The sequence below is a fragment of the Dipodomys merriami genome, unplaced genomic scaffold (assembly GCF_024711535.1).
Source record: "Dipodomys merriami isolate MVZ:Mamm:240054 unplaced genomic scaffold, mDipMer1.0.p SCAF_19, whole genome shotgun sequence".
Classification (NCBI taxonomy): Eukaryota; Metazoa; Chordata; class Mammalia; order Rodentia; family Heteromyidae; genus Dipodomys; species Dipodomys merriami.
Genome location: NW_027203270.1, coordinates 30,834,700 through 30,849,805, shown reverse-complemented (window position 1 = coordinate 30,849,805; position 15,106 = coordinate 30,834,700). Strand labels below are relative to the sequence as shown.

General features: G+C 45.3%; 1 protein-coding gene across 3 annotated transcripts in view; it reads right to left on the bottom strand.

Annotated features, from left to right (window-relative positions):
- Positions 1-15,106, bottom strand: part of Igf2bp1 (insulin like growth factor 2 mRNA binding protein 1) — a 40,085-nt gene that overhangs the window by 22,402 nt on the left and 2,577 nt on the right. The gene's annotated exons all lie outside the window — the stretch shown is intronic.

The following is a 15,106-nucleotide window of genomic DNA, read 5'->3' as shown; positions in this document are numbered from 1 at the left end:
CAGGCGGATGGGCAGGAGGGATGTCGGGTGGCTGGAGTTTAGGGATTGGGGCTAAAAAGCAGTGACCTACTCTACTGGGAGGTAGGTATGGGGGACTGGGCAGGACAGATGCTGCCGCCAACCAAGAAGAAAGGCAAGGACCTGGAAGGCAGACATCCCTGGAACGCATCCATGACCCCGTGCACGTGATCTTTTAAGTGTATGTGGCACGCGAACGGACTCATGAGCAAACAAGTAGGAAGTTGAGGACAAGTAAGGAGGAAAAGCATTGCTCCAGAAACTCAGGTCTGAACAGAACACCCCCTCTGGAGGGCTCTTCTGGGTTTAATACCAAGTCAGAGGGGAGGATCACTAACCTCACAGAACCCTAGATATGCTGGCTTGCATTGGCACCCTCCTCCTTACACACACACACACACACACACACCCCTTATCACCAAGATCTGTTCCAGTTGAAGAAAATCAATTTCATATTTTGAGGTGAGGAGGAGAGGACGCCCTTCAAACCTAAACAATCCCAGCCCCTTCATTTCATACATGGAGCCACTGAGGCTCGGAGAAGGAAAAAAAAAAAAAGACCAGCCTAGTTGGGGGTGGATGAAAAATTCATCTCTCCAGGCCGTTTGTGCTCATTTCACCCATGGCGGTTTCTCTCTGAAGACAAGTGTTAATACACAGCAGAGCCCCATGTCAGGCACAGGGGGGAAAAATGCCCATATTCTGTATGGCTAAATGCATGCCAACTGGCTTTCACTGCATGCGGCTCTAATTTGGGCACAAGATTTAATTTGCTGAAGAGCTAACTACTCTATAATATGGCTGGATGGCTGTCAGAGATCTGTTAAATGGGGAAAAGGGTAGTCACCAAAAGTTCTTAGCCTGCAAAACACCAACTAGATTTAGTGTGGACAAGGAAGCAAAGGTGTGAACAACGGGGGGGCGAGGGGGGGGGTGCCGCAAGCTCAGCCACTAAGCTCAATTCACTCATCTCTGAAATAAATGCATTGACAAGAAAGCCTGCAGGTTTTTAGGGATTTTTTTTCCCCCTCCCTTGCCCATCTGGGCAGTGCCAGAGAAAGCCAAAACAGAAGCTCTGGGACAGCAGATCTCTTTCCAGGCAAATTCCAAGCCTGCCTGGGCCAACTGGCACCTCCTGCTCCGCCCCCCCCTCCTCCACCCCCCCCCCACACACACACCTTGCTCTATGCCTAGAATTTAGTTCTTTAACCTTAGTGTGGCTTCAGCAGAGGGCTGGCCACATGGAGCTGAACAGCAGTAAGACAGAGCAGAACCAAAGAGAATCAGGGAGGTGAGGTATGTGTAAGAAACCATCAGAGCCAGGCACCTATAATCCTAGCTACACAGGAGCCTAAGATTTGAGGATCATGGTTCAAAACCAGATAGGCAGGAAAGTCCTATCTCCAATTAACTACCAAAAAGCTGTAAGTGGAGGTATGACTACAATGGTAAAGCACCTGCCTTAAGGGGGAAAAAAAGCTAAAGGATAGCACCCAGGCCCTGAATACAAGCCCCAGTAGCAGCACAAAAAGAAGGAAAAAAGGAAGGAGGGGAAGGAAGGGAAGGGAAGAAGGGAGGGAGATAGAGAAAAAAAAAAGATTAGAAAAACCTAAAGTACAAGATTGGACAGTAAGTACCGGCCTGAACAATGCAGAACGCAGCAGTGCTTTCCTGGTGGAGGCAGAGATGGTGGGCCTCAGAAAAACTGCTCTTTATCCTTCTCAGGCTCACGACGGCAAGACTTTCTGGGCCTCGGGAAGGTTCATATCTACCAGAGGGAAAAGAAGTTCTCCCAGCCCTAGTGAGCTAGACAGGGGTCCCCCAGCTCTCACCCCCTACTCTCCATCCATCTCTACACCAAGGGCAGATGTCAGCATCTCTCAGGGAAGCCTAGGAGCCAAATGGTCTGGCACCTGGCTGAGGATGGAGTTTCTGATGGGTAGAAGGCAATGTGGGCTTTGCTATGGGGGGGAGAGAGAGGGAGAGGGGAAGGGGAAAAGGGAGGGAGGGAGGGAGAGAGAGAGAGAGAGAGAGAGAGAGAGAGAGAGAGAGTCCTCCGGAGGAGCAGCAAGTGTGGAGGCCCAGCTCAAGATGGGGATGTTAAGGTGGAGTCCTCAGAAGGAAAAGGAAGCCCCGACAGCCTCAGAAGGAATCAGGAATACCTGTTTCCTTTGTAAGGATGAGACGGTGACCCAGTAACAATGAACTTATCCTCAGTCGTGTTGGTGGGAGACTTAGCTGGGTATTTGGTTTGGTCTGGTGGGACAGTTCCTACAGCTCCAGTCGTAGGAACAGAGATGCCCATCCGGAAGTCTGCCTTGGGGTGGGGCAATCGGCTTTCTCTCTCTGTGGAGGTCTTTTCTCTCTGCTGGCCCAGGGATTCTGTCTGGGTGCAGCATTACCAGCACCTTCCAAGATGGCTCTCATCGACTCTCATCAGGAGGGATGGGTCTCCAAGAGGGAAGAAAGACCCAGGACCTAGACACAGCCTCTCCCCCAGAGAGCTGAGAAACTGAGTGGCCAGGGCAACTGAGGGGAGTGAGGTGCCTGGGAAGGAAGGGCGGCAGCAGCTGAGGGTGGGGGAGGGCTCGCAGCAGCTGAGTGGGGGGGAGGGGAGTCCTCATGAACGCGCAATTGAGAAGGCCTGAGCAGCTGAGGGGCCAGGCGTGAGCCCCACTGGGCGCCCCTTCCTCCAGCCCCCTCTCCCCTAAACCAAGGGAAGACTGGGGACTCACCCTCCCACCCCAGTGCTGGGTGGGCTGGCGCTGCCAGAGAGCCAGGAGGGGGAGGAAAGGATGCCCCCAGAGCCCCTCAGCTGCAGTCTAAAATGTTCCACCCCACCCCACCCCCCATGCGCCCTGGCTACCCCAGTGGCTCTAGCCGGTCCTGCGGGGCCGACAGGCCCAGAGGGGGAGGGGACCCGCGGCGGGGCTGCTGGGTGGGGGTGGGGACCAGGACTTTGCCCTTTGTCTCTCCCTCTCTCAACCCAGAGCCACCGGCCGAAACCCGACCCCATCGGCGAGCCAGGAAACCAACACGGGGCAGGCTCCCCCTCCGGGGTCCTTTAGTAAATCCAGACCCGACCTCCCTGTGGTCAGGGCTGTGACTGAGGTGGTCCTGTGGGGGAGGGGGCTTCCCGCCTGCGAACAGGCCTGCAAGCATTTAAGTGGGAACCGGTTGGGGGTAGGGAGCAGGGAAGAGGCTGGAAGTGGGGCCGCAGGAGCTGGAGGGGAGAAAAGGGCCCGGGAGGCGGCATTCCTCAGAGACGGGAGGCTGGGCTGGGGAGGCGGCCTCCCACTGAGAAGGCTGCAACCGAGGGACTGGGAGCGGGACAGGGGGCCCAAGGGCCGGCCTAGCCCTGGAGAGGCCAGGTGCCCAAGGCCTTCCACAAGATCTACAGACAAACTGGAAGAAGGGTCACTCTGGCCCCCATGGAAAGTAGGGCGTCTGGGGAATAGAACGACTGTACTGGTCAGCCCTATGAGATGCCATCAAGGCACCTTGGCTGGGCACTTTTGAAGTTTACAAACACTCTCTTAGGAACCTTGAGCTACCCAAAGAGGTAGATCTGTGCCTTTCTCCACGGGAGACAGAAGGTGATTTCCATTCTATGGGTCATGTGACTACTAGCCCAGGATGACCGGGGAGGGTCAACATCATGGGGCCTGCTTCACTTGCTAGGTTTCTAGCTCCAGGAAAACTAACGTGTGAAGCATGAACTAGGGTGTAACAAAGGTCACTTCTTTGTCCCTTTCTGCAGAGAGGTGGGGGAGGAAGCATTTCATTCCGGGCCCTACCCTATAAGCTCCATTTTCCCCTGGGCTGAACCCAAACAAAAGAGGGGGGGAAAGAAAGAAATCAGCCAAAACCTCTAGCCCTGGTCCCTTCCAAATGTGACACTGGGTGGTAGTTCTTAAAATTCAAAATAAGGCCTGGTGCTGGTAGCCCAAGCCTGTAATCCTAGCTACTCAAGAGGCTGAGATCTGAGGATCAGAGTTTGAAACCAGTCTAGGCTGGCAAGTCCCTGAGACTCTCATCTCGAATAAACTACTCAAAAAAGTTGGAAGTGGCTCTGTGGCCCAAGTGGTAGAACACTAGCCTTGGGTAAAAGAAGCTCAGGGACAGCGAGCGCCCAGGCCCAGAGTTAAACTCCCCCTCCCTCCAAAAAAATCCAAAGAAGGTCTGTGTGTGTGGCTCAAGTAGATGAAGACAAGCTGAAGCTGGGAGGTCAAACCCCAGTACTGAAAATGGGGGGAGGAACCCTCACAGTACCTACCCAGCTTACTTATGAGGCTTCTGGAAATGGGGAGGATCCAGGTTAGGATAGAGACCCAGTGACCCCAGATCCCACCACTCACACAGGTGGGGAAAAGGCAGGCTGTGCCTGGCCCCTGCCTTGCTACCCGCTTTCCCACCTCGGCTGCCCACTCATCATAGAAGGGTGGGATCAGTCCAAACACCTCCAGTCCTTCAGCCCATGGAGGAAGGAGGAGCAGACAGAGCAATGCATGCTGGTTATGTTTTCGTTTGCTAATTATTATGCACCCTAATAAAGCTCAGGAAAAGACAGCCCCAGTGAGGGTCACCACCAGGCTTCACCTCTGAGAGAGCTTCATCTTCAAGACAAAAGGCCAGATGGAAGCCCTTGGCTGAGTGTGCACACCAGGTAGAGCCACACTGAGCGTTGCAGCCTTGGGTAGAATGAAAAAAATAAGATTTGGGGTTCTTTGGGGACTTGAGTGAAGTAATATGGCCAAGCTCTACGGAGAGATATTCAAAAACCAAGCTAGCAATAATTGTAGAAGGTTCTTCTGTCACAGGCCTAACAGCACAAGATGCTGAGAGAAATAAAACGGGGATCTGAGCCCTACCTATAACTTCTCTCCACTGAATACCAGGAATTGTCTATCCATAAATAGCTGCCAGTTCTCAGGGCTCTCCTTAATCCACTCCTGGGTGTTTTTTGTTTGTTTGTTTTGTTTTTTTCTGCTTAGCCTCCAAAACGCAGGTTAGCGGCACCCTTCCACCTTCCCCAGCCGCTGGCATCACAGCTCCAAGGTAGGTGTGCCTCTGCCCAGAGAGCATAAAGCCCCCCAAAGCTCCTGGCAACCCCACAGCTTTCCTGGATCTAAAGGGAAAACACTGGAGGGCAAGGACTTTGTCCCGAAACTCCCTGGAAGGGAGACCAGGCCAGCTTCCCCACCCTGAAAAGCAAACCCTTTCGAGCTAAAATCCAATACATAAAATAGCTAATACAGAGAGGCGTCAGGCAAAGGTTCCTTTTTTAGTTAGGATAAAGAAGTGTCCACCATGTTGGCAATTGCAAAACCAACAATGGTCTTTAAAATGCCAGGTTCTTTTTGTGGTTGCATTGATGGGAAGCCGGTAGTCCCAGCTCTGAGTCACCTAAACCCAGAAACTTGAGAGCAGCAACCTATCTCAAAAATAAAACCAAACTAGGACAAAAAGAAAAGCTTAAAACTTTTAAGGGAAAATTAGGTCTTTCTCCATCCACCCTAAGACCAGTGGTTCCCTTATTCCTTGTTTTATTTCTACTATCTAGTAAAGAAAATGTCATGTAACAGTAGACTCTTAACAGTAAAAATGAGTACATACACAATGCAAGGTGCCAATCTGTGCCGTAATATGCAAATTAACCACCAGTACCATCTTGCTATTTTCTGTCAGGGATGTTGGAATTTTGGGTTTTTTAATTCTTTGATGGCCAATAACTGAGTGGTAAATAAATTTCATACACACACACACACACACACACGTAAAAGTTGCTGACAATGGAAGTTTTTTTTCCTTTGAAGAGGAGAGCAAAGATGCTGGGACTAGATAGGTAACATTCCTGCTGCAGTCAGAAGTGGAAAGGAAACTGCTCATTCAGGATGGCCAGCAAGACAGGAAAAAATAAGAAAGTAAAATGAAGATTATCTCACAGAGATACACAGGACTTGTGAAGACCAGTCTGCCTACCCTCAGAGCTCATTCTAAAAAGTGGGGACACCTCTAAAACTCTTCTAGGGAACTTAATCAGCTACATTTTTCTTCCTTTTTCTTCGGGTGCTAAGGATCAAGTCTAAGGTCTTGGACATGCTAGACAAGCTCTCTACCACAGAGCCTGACTTTTCTTTTTACATGAAGTTACTGGAATGGACATGAATCTGTGGGCTTGGAATATAGTTCAGTAGTTGAGTGCGTGCCTAACAAAAACAAACAAATACAAAGAAAAAGAAGTCTGCTGCTATGGCCCCAGCCAGCACAGGAGTTCTGCAGGTCCTTGAATGGAATACATGGGCTCCCACGAAGTATCGTCTTTGCTTTTTTTTTTTTTTTTTTTTTTTTTTGGTGGTTGTGGGGTTTGAACTCTAGGCCTGGGAGCTGTCCCTTAGCTCTTCAACTCAAGGTGAGTGCTCTACCACTTGAGCCACAGTGCCACTTTGGTTTTAAGTGGTTTATTGGAGTGTAAGTGTCTCAAGGGCTGCCCTTGCTGCCAAGGAACCATGATCCTCAGATCTCAGCCTCCACAGTAGTTAGTATTACAGGCTAGTTAGGATTACAGGCATGAGCCACTGACATCCGGCTATCATCTTTGCTTTTTAAGCCAGTGGCTCATGCCTGAGCTACTCAGGAAGTTCAGATATGAGGACTGAGGTTCAAAGCTAATGGGGCAGAAAAATCCATGAGACTCATTATTTCCAATTAACCAGCAAAAAGCTGGGAGTGGAGGTGTGGCTCAAGTGGTAGAGTGCTAGCCTTGAGTGGAAGAAGCTAATAAGGAAGAATGGAAGAGTGCACCATGGTCCCAAGTTCAATCCCCTGGACCAGCAAAAGGGAAGGAGGGGAGTAAGGCATAGCAAGTGGTCTCCATTATTGTTACATTTCTCCTCCCAAGTGATTTAGAGACCTCCGGGGCAAAGTGGAATAAATGCATGGAACTCCTGCAAGTTCACTTCAGCCAGCAGCCCCCATTTCAGTTCCTGTCTCCCCTCATTTTCTCCTCCTCAGAGAACCTAATGGGAAGTTGATGAGCCCCAAGCAATCCCAAATGCAACACACATCACTCTGCATAAACTAATTGTAAAACTCTTTATAGTAGCTGATTAAAGTCACAAGCCTGTTAAAGGGCCAGAAACCACATCCGGATTGGAAGACCTTCTCCCCACCCCATTCCTTGGTCCTTAGCTGGGGCTCAGGCAGAAGCTCTGTGTGTGTGTGTGTGTGTGTGTGTGTGTGTGTGTGTGTGTGTGTGTGTGTGTGTGTGTGTGTGTGTGTGTGTGTGTGTGTGTGTGTGTGTGTGTGTGTGTGTGTGTGTGTGTGTGTGTGTGTGTGTGTGTGTACATATGGATGCTTGTGTGTGTGTGTGTGTGTGTGTGTGTGTGTGTGTGTGTACATATGGATGCTTGCCTTGAGCAGAGAGGGCTGAAAAGAGGAAATGGCATGGAAGTGGGTTCTGAGTGCACCTTTGGGAGCTATTTGCTGACCAGGGAACCAGATAGATGGAATGTAAGGAAACTATACAAAAGCAGAGGAAGGAAGAAACAATATTTTCAGTCACTTCCTGGCCATCCAGAAATTCACAATTCCTGAATGCCTATCTTGTTGGCAGACTAGAAACAGAACATTAATTAAGATCCACATACCTTTCCCCCACCTACCCTACCTATCCCCAGTGGGGTAAGAGAAGCTGCTCTTCCTTAGAACCCCCAAATGGACTCATCTCAGTCCCTATCATCCTGAATTTTTACTACACTTTTCTCAGCTAATGACTTAGGTCATCTCCCCAAGCCCCAATGTCTCTCTCCTACATGCACCTTTGAAACTACAGCCTGAGACTTCAGCTAGGAATCTGCTCCAACCTCAGGGTGTCAGGGAACATAAAATGAAAGATCCAATTCTACTGAACAACCTAGCACTCTTCAACCTGCTTGTCTGATCTCTCCAGGCCTTCTGTTGGGAGATGATGGATGAGATCTACTAGAAGGATCCATGACACAGGGTTTCTGGAGAGCTGTGGGAATGAGCTTCATTTACCTCCCTCCTGCTAAAGATGGCTTTCCCTGGCTGGTGCTCAGGGGTACAGTGTTGTCTAGAAAGCAAGAGGCCCTGAGTTCAGATCCCAGCACCAAATAAATATCTTCTTTTCATGTCATCCTATACACAGAACCCTTACAACATTCATAACCATTATTGACCCACATAAAATACATGCCAAAGACAGCCCTAGGCTACTTATTATAACTCTGTTTTGGAAGGAAGTTCAGAAGGAAGGGAGGGAGGGGGAAAAGGAGGGAAGGAGGAAGGGAGGGAAAGGAGGGAAAGAAGGGAGGGAAAGGAGGGAAAGGAGGGAAGGAAAGGAGGGAGGGAAAGAAGGAAGGAAGGGGGGAGAGGAAAAGAAACAAAGGAAGAAGCTAAAACACCCTAATCTGATACCTTAGATAAGTATCCAAGCTTCCACACATAGTACAGAAAAGACCAAAGACAAGGTGTATGGATACATTTTCAAGTGCCTGGGTATTTCTTCAGTTCCAGTTCTCCTGGAGGAGCATGGGGTGGGGCAGAGAACTGTAAAGGATGACCAGAGGACATATATTCTACAATGCTTAGCACCACTTTGCAGTTACAGAAACTGAGGTCTTCCTTTATTTATTTATATTTGGAGCCAGTACTGGGGCATGAACAGAGAGCCAGAGTGCTCTCCCTTACTTATTTCCAGTTAAGGTTGGTGCTTTACCACTTTAGCTAGTTAATGGGAGATCTTGGACTTTCCCACCCAGGCTGGCTTCAAACCATAATCCTCAGATCTCAGCCTCCTGAGTACCTAGGATTAGGGGCCTGAGCCAGGAGCACCCAGCAAGCTTTTAAAACACTGACTCATCCGGAGGAGGGTGAGCAAGGCAGGGGAAGGGCAGGTCATAAGACCAATCTGACCTGATCTCCCAGAGCTTCCTCCCACCTGGAGGCCTGAAGAATTTTGAATGATTCTTATCCTCACCTCCGGGGAAACAAACATTAACTCACAGAGATAACCCAACATTCTTGGATCCCCTGAAACCATCTTTACAAGTGGAATAAACTCATCTTTTACAATTTCTAAACCCTTGGGTTCAATCCCCAGCACCACAGAAATAAATGTTCAAACTTCTGATTTTTCTAATTTCTTCTCCTAAAACCCTCAAGTCTGTCCAATCAGCTAATCCAAATCATATGATTCTATATTGCTCAGCTTCACAGTTTACACTGATTTAAAAAAAAAAAAAAAACAGAGGTGAACTTAAAATTTTAAGCTCATGAATTCTTCTTTAGCCCTCTTTCCCTGAGGAAATATAAAAAAGACTGACCCCCAAATCCATAAAACAGAGGGCAAAGTGGAAATGGACCACTTACCTGGTCTTCTCTGCTGAGAGAAAATTTCCCTACCACCCTGGTCCCAACCCATGAGCAAAATTCCAGATAGTCCTTTCTATTTGCTTAATCACTGGACTTGTCCCAAGGAGTCTTGCAAATATCTAGGCAATCTAGCCCAAAAATTCTTTTCATCATCCAGCTGTATTTCGTTCTAAAGCTGGTTATGGATAGCCAGCCTTGCTCTTGGGAGCTGAACTTGAGTAGCAAGCAGGACTACATTTCTGATGGTGTTTGTTACATCTCAGGACATTGTCATGAGGTTTTCTCTCCAGCTGTATGTATCACAATTATGAGGTCCAGACCACCTTCCCCCATGTATTACTCATAATTAACACATTTTATTTCAGAAGTCTCAATTTAAGTCTGATGTATTTACTGCAAACCTTCTATGATGTAAAGGTAGGAAAGAGGTCTTACAAAGCTAAGTACTAGCATGACCCTTTCTCTACTGCTGACAAGTACATAGTCCTCTTTAAATAAAGCCTCAAGAACCATGCAGATTCTACTGGGACAGAGTGACTAACTGTGGACTGATTACCTTCCTGCTGGCAATCCATTCTTGCAACCATGTTTCTTCTAGCTTCTAAGATCATTTCTAGCCAAACCAAATTTTCTCATAACCAAATGAGCACCCACTGTGTTGAGTGCCTATTTTTTCAGACCCTTTCCTTCTGGTTTTGTTTAGAGAAGGTTTTCAAAGGTATAGGAGAGAAGAAGGAAAAATGGGAATGGATGGGAGCAAACATTTCTAACAAACATCCAGAAAGCTCCTCAAAGACTCCACCAAAGCCAAAGGGAAAAACCTGTTGTCTATGGTGTACCCATTGAATAAAATGAATCCTTCCAAGCCTTCCTTTTTACTCTGCCTTTTGGATGTGCAACCAGCCCATTCTGTAAAAATTACCCATTAAATAAATGGGCGCTGTTGACTCTTGGAGGTCTCGTTCCCCAGGCTAAGGGGCCCCAGCTTCGGAGAGAGAAGGCTCCGTGCACCTCCATTTTCTCTCTACCTCTCATTTTTCTTCCCTCCCTCTCCTCATTTCACTCTGCTTTGCCTCCCCTGGCCTTCGCCTTAGAATGGAAAGGTCTCACGAGGGATCTGTGGCCCCGCAGAGGAAGGCGCGGGACGTTTGAGATCTAGTCAGGCCAGGGAGGGGCTGGGTCTCGCAGGACGAAGGAATCTTGGGGTTCTGGGAAAGAAAGTCCGGGCGGGGGGGTGGGGGGGGGAGCCTACAAGCCTGCGGATGTTTTTGGCTAGGGGCAGGCTAAAAAGGCGGAAGGTGGACGGAACTGCTCGGAAGGCGGCCCCTGGGCGCGGACGCATGGCGGAGATGGCATTACGGGGCCGGACCAGAACGGGGCGCGCCAGCAGGGAAAAGCCCAGTTTGGGGGCTCTCTGAGAAGAGCCCCAAGCGCAGTGGTCCCTCCACACGCCGTCTTTTTTTTTTTTTTTTTTAAAGGGGAAGGGAAGGCGGCCAATTCCAAAAGCCAAAATAGCTTTGACAAGCGCTGTCTCCAAAACCTAGTGTCCACACGGGGCACAGACTCAACTTGTCTCTTAAAGGGAGGCGGGAAGTCTCTCCCCCATCCGCCTTTTCCCCCAACTCTCCCTTTTCTCTAACACTCCCAGCTCCAAATCTAAACTGTATTTTCTGGAAGACCTTGGGCATGTTTTTAGGAATCTTTCAAGAAAATGGGGAGTGAACTAACAAGACAATTTAAATTATAACTGCTGGGAAAACATCAGTTCTACCAAAGCTTTGAGTTCATTTATTAATTAGAACGACAACAATCAATAAACCTAGGACCCAAAGATAATTTCTTCACAAACTCTGTAAACTTCAACAAATGGGCACTTGAGTCAGACTCAGCTAAGCCTTCTGAAATTCCAAAAACTGTTTCATAAATGTCTATTTATCACTAGACGACCTCAATGCTATCTTTGTCAAATGACTTGTTCTAAGTACAGAATAAACTCTTTTGGGGGGGAAAAAATAAGGTCCCACACACATAAAATAGATCCAAATAATATATATTAAGGTTATTTTAAAGGTCCAGGAGCTCAGAATCTTTGAAACAAGATTCTTTCAATTGTGAATGTTAAGGCTTTTCATCTCTGAAACATGATTATAAGAATGTTTTGCTTTTCCACCGAAAGCTGTGCAATGAGAAACTATACATCTGGAATAGTTAACTATACTTGAAATAAGTTAGTGATGGGAATCATAGTTCTTCCCCTTCGTTACTAAAAGAGCTCTCCAGGAGTAACCATCAAGAGTAAAATTTCATCTTTCAAGTCAGAAAATCAGGGGTTTTGGAAAACTGCAAGGCTTCCAAAAGACAAATAACAATTAGGAAGTCTCATCTTAAAATGCTGCCCACCAGTAGGGCACCAGTGGCTTATGCCTGTAATTCTAGCCACTCAGGAGGCTGAGATCTGAGGATCACAGTTTGAAGCCACCCTGGGCAGAAAAGTCCATGAGACTCCAAGAAACTACTCAGAAAAACCCGGGAGTGGCACTGTGGCTAAGTGGTAGAAGAGTAGCCTTGGGCACAAACAAGCTCAGGGATAGCACCCAGGCCCTGAGTTCAAGCCCCAGGACTGGCAGAAAAATTTTTTAAATGCTGATCACCCAATGAAGAAAGTAAGGTTATTTTCTAGTAATGATGAAAACTCAGTTTATGAATTCACAAAGTTTAATTTATAGGTTGAACTTAATTAGAAAAAAGGAACCCCAATATCCACCCTTTCTCCTAAAAGGAATAAGGCTCAACTATCTTTACTTGTATTTAAAAAAAAAAAAAAACCTGGAAAACAAATATTTTCGTAAGTCATAAATTGTTTCTATTTGAAAGTTACTTTTTAAATCCTGTTCCTATGTATGTGTGCATGTTCTGCTTTATAAGAATTACTAACTCTTTGTAATTTAGATTCTAAGCCATAAACTAGAACCACTCAAGTAAAAGCACCTGAAAATCTTAATCTGGTTTTTTTCACTCCCTTTTTAAGCCTCCCTTCTTTCATTTCAGCTCTAACTCTTGAGGCTTGGATTTTTGTCTGGTTAGTTGTTGTGTTTCTTTTATGAAATGCAAAAACCTATTGAAGGGAAAGAAAAAGTTCTAGCTTGTCTTGAAAAGATTTGGTGATCCAACTATTCAGAGTCTCTAATAAATAACTTTTAACAAAAAAAAATTGCAGATTATTTTCTGCAATCTTAAAGCAGATTTTTTAAACTGCTAACAAAAAAACAGTAAGATCAAAATCAAGTCAGAACACATTCTCTTTTGAAAGTTTCAAACCTCTATGAATGGATATGAGAATAATTGTCATTTTAATAGTTGGAAGTTTAGGACATTTTAAGTCAAGGTAAAGGGGAAGAACCACCCTTAACCTGGGAATTAAAGAAAAAAAAAAATCACCAAGCTTAGAATTACTTAAGTTCAATACATTTCACCTAGAAAAATGCAGGGCATCTTTCATTTTTTAAACAGTAACACCTTTTATTTTGATAACACTAGCTGACAACAAATACACTATCTTAAAGTCACATTCCTCCAGAAAAAGGCATACCTCTGTGACAAGTGCAACAAGTTTAATTTCTTAAAAAGTAAGTCGATTGTGGGCCAAGAATGTGGCTTAGTGGTAGAGCACTTCCCTAGCATACATGAAAAGTCTGGGTTTGATTCCTCAGTACCACATAAACAGAAAAAGCTGGAAGTGGCACTGTGGCTCAAATGGTAGAGTGTTAGCCTTGAGCAAAAGAAGCTCAGGGACACTGCCCATGCCCTGAGTTCTGAGTTCAGGCCCCAGGACTGGCAAAATAGTAATAACAATAATGAATAAATAAATAAAACAAAAAGGTTAAATCATTCCTGAACTCACTAAATCTGCTAAGGTGGCACCACCTCAACTACTCTTCAGTCTTTCAGAAGAAAACCAACTCTCCAAAATTGCTTTTGGGTTTTCTCCCTAAAACCAAGCTTTGACAGTAAATATATACAAATTCTCAATTAAAAGTCAAAATTGTTAACCAAATTCCAACCCTGGTTAAAAGAGGGGTTTGGAAAAGGTTAATAGTGAATTTTAATGTCACAAATTCTTAAAACTCAGGTGTGTTGTTTTCAGTTTAAATATAATATTCAGTTTCTTGAACCCTTAGAAATGTATAAATTATACTTATCAAAGAGATTCAAAGTGAGAACAAGATATATTAATACTTTTAAGTCAGAACTCCTCAAAGGTACTTCTGTAATATTTTTTTAATTTGATTTCTCCCCTTTATAGAAACAGGAACATTCAGGTAACTGAATTTTTATGAGACTTTTAGAAATTTAAATCTCAACTCATTTGGAGCTCAGTGTATCACGAAGAGTTCTGTTTGAAATAGTGAAAACACAAGAATACACTATACACCAAATACATGGGCGCAAGTTGTTAATTTGGTTTGGAATGTTACTCACAAGGAGCTAACTAGTTTCTCTTCTGGATAGCCATGAGGTTGAAAAGCCAGTAACAAATTCAACTGAAGGAACGGGAGACAGACTGAAAACACATACCACAACATGGTTCCCCCAAGAACACAAAATGATAGAGCAAACTCACTTAATGAAAACAAACTCTTTCTTTTTTAAAATCCTGGGACTTCAAAAATTGATTCATGCTAGAAAAATGAAGTCCTTTACCACCAGTACATCCCAAAAAAAGAAAGAAAAAGGCAATTGACTCAATGTTTGGACTCAAAAATGATTTCAGGAAGGGGCTGAACACACAAAAGATCTAATTTAGTATGGGTGTGGAAAGGGAGATTTTTTTTTTTCAAACCCAGTCTTCTCACAAACCCCCTCCCCACTCCATCTCAAAAGAGCCCTCAGTGCTGCATTTTGGAGGGAACACACAGCCTAGAAATGGCTTAAAAGCAAGCAGATGGTTTGAGGAAAAAGCTCCATAAATACAGGGCACCATGAAAATTAAAATATAAATGTTTTGAGTTCCATTTCATCACATTTTGCTATTTCACATGCTTTACTCGCTTCATTCCCTTTAAAATTTAAACCATCCAAGAGGAAAAGAAGAAAAAAATGTCCACATATCTTAAACTTCCACTTAGAGGTATATCTCATCAGCACACAGTTTAAAATTCAAATATCTAGGTTCTTCCCAGTATATCTACTGTTGTCAATACATTTGTTTCTCATTCTATCTCCAGGAAATGTTTCAAAATAATAAGACTTTTTTGTTTCAACTTTATTGCTTCTTTACCTCTAACTCTGCCTTTCCAATAACAGAATATTCCAGGCATTTGAGGTTAAATAGCAAGTTCTAGAAACATAGTAACCAAACACATCGATCATTTATAGACACAATAGTTCCTAAGTTACTAAAATATCTCCAAGCTAAACCAATGAACAAATTATCTCGTTAAACTCCCTAGATTCTTTCGCCTCCTCCTACCCCACACCTCATCGTCCTACCCAGAAATGGCCAGAAACTGTTCGGAAATACATCGTTTTTCTGTTAAAAAAAAAAAGGGGTGGGGGATTCAAAGATTTACTGAGTTTGTTCTCAACTAGCAAAAACTGTTCTGTCAACATGTTTAAAGTCTGATGTGAGAAAGGTTGCTTTTATTTTCCAGCCAGAGTTCAACAAAAATTTCAGAGTTCAATGAAGAGTTGA